The following is a 2189-nucleotide window of genomic DNA, read 5'->3' as shown; positions in this document are numbered from 1 at the left end:
ATACATAGGTAGAAATTTCCTCTGACAAATGTTTATATACTTGTGGGTGTGCTCCCATTCGTCTTCCCACATCTGTTCAACTTGTGTACCTACCTATGCATCTACTCATAGATATTGTTTGTTATTACTATTATTGCACGATTGTATATGTAGATTTCCTTTAAATAATAATGGATTGCAAGCCCCCAGGTACAGCATGATTAATTTGCAAAACTTTAATTAACACAAACTTTTCCAAAAAACATATGTCAGGGAACCCTCTGGGAAGTTCTGAAGGAGGAATGAGAATCAGTTTTACCTGCTCCTCACATTGCATCAATGTTACTCAGGTCTGAGAGATCTACAACCTGTTTTCAAGACTAGTTTTCCCCTCTTCAATCTAATCTTCATAACTCGGGTGAGGTTCTATTGGTGTTCCTAGTTTTCTGACTAAGACTCAAGAGTGTTAAATGAGGCTGGAAGGCAAGACAGAAGGCAATAGCTGGTTCATTTTACCAAGTCACACCAAGTTCAGACCAGAGACCTTTTAAGCTCCGGTCTGTGTTAGAGGCCTCTTGTAGCCATGGCAACGTGCTACCAACACCCATTCTGCTAAGTTCCATCCATACCATTTATTTATTTATTTTTAAACTGCCATTTATTTGGGTGGAAGTTTACAGAGCAAATTAGTTTTCTAGGCAACAATTTATACACATTTTGTTTTGTGACATTGCTTGCAATCCCCTCAATGTAACAGCAGTCTTCCCACTTCTTCCCTGGGTTTCCCGTTCCCTTTTGTCCTTCGTTCCTGCCTTCAAAGCTTTGTTTTTAGGGAAGTGCTGCCCTTTTGCTGTTATAGGGTTGATTGTGCTGAGAGGTACATTCCTCCTTGGTAATATTATTCACTTTCTAAGCTTGTCTATAGGAGCTCTGGTAGCATAGTGTCTAAGGCACTTAAGAGCTAACCAGAAGGCTGGCAGTTCAAACCTACCAGCCACTCCTCGGAAGGAAGGTTGGGCAATCTACTACAGTAGTGATAGTGCCTCAGAAACCCAAGGAGGTGTCTGGCGCTACGAGTCAGTCCGACTCCACAGCACATAACAATGACAACAACAACTTGTCTATTGTTCCACTGAAAGTTGATCCCCCCAGGGATGGATCAACTTGAAAGGTGTCTAAGGGCCACAGTCTCTGTGGTTCTACCAGTCTCTATTAGATAAGAAAGTCTGCTCTTTTTAATGATCTCCCTGCTTATTAAATCTAAATCTGCTACGTCAAAAGCACTGGGATTGGTTAAGGCAATGAATGAATCAAAGACTCTCAGAATTAGACAGGATCCTAGAGGTCATTTTGTTCCACCTGGGTCCCTAGCCTGTGTTGAGGACCCTTTTTTGGCAAGACTTTTCCCAGTACCATTAACTAGAGAGAAGGCTGGTTGCAGGCTGGGATGCTGGAATGCAGATGATGGATGAAGAATGGGAAGATTCTAGAATCTACTTCAGACTTCTAAGGAATTCTGTGATTCTCCTTTATTTCCTTTAGTGGAGTAAAGACAAGGCTAGCTTCTTGCCTTTCTTCTCCCAAAGACCAAGCTAGGAGCCGGACTGTGATCCCAGGAGGTCTTTTGGTTGGGGATACTTTGCTGTGCTCCCTCCTGCCTCAGTAACTAGCTCAACAGATACAGAATACAGCCATTCATTCAACAAATATTTTATTGAGTACTAACCAAATTTGGGGCACTGAGCTAGGCTCCAGGTTCATAGTGTGAATGACATGAAAGTTAATGCCTGCCCACATGGAGCTTACAGTCTAGTGGGGGGGAGGGAAGACTGTAAACACAGAAATAAATACATCATTCTAAATCATGATAAGAGTCATGAAGAAAAAGAAGAGTGTATGCAAGAGAATATAGAGGGTCAGGTAAACCTTTCTGAGACAGTGACATAAATCCTGAAGCCTGAAAGGTGAACAGAAGTTAGGCAAAAGTGGAAAGAAAGCACATTCTAAGCAGAGAGGATGATGAAAGGGTGAGGATTGAGCTCGTATATTTGAGGGACAAATGACCAGTATGGCCAGAGCACAGACAGTATGCCACTGAAAGAGAGGTGGGTGCCAGATTAAACATTATGCTCTGTTAGGAGCTCTGATGGCATAGTGCCTAAGGCATTTGACTGCTAACCTGAAGGCTGGCGGTTCAAACCCACCAGCCA

Source organism: Orycteropus afer, unplaced genomic scaffold (genome assembly GCF_000298275.1).
Source record: "Orycteropus afer afer isolate SDZICR_OR568_19922 unplaced genomic scaffold, OryAfe1.0 scaffold00040, whole genome shotgun sequence".
Classification (NCBI taxonomy): domain Eukaryota; kingdom Metazoa; phylum Chordata; class Mammalia; order Tubulidentata; family Orycteropodidae; genus Orycteropus; species Orycteropus afer.
This window is presented reverse-complemented; position numbering follows the sequence as displayed.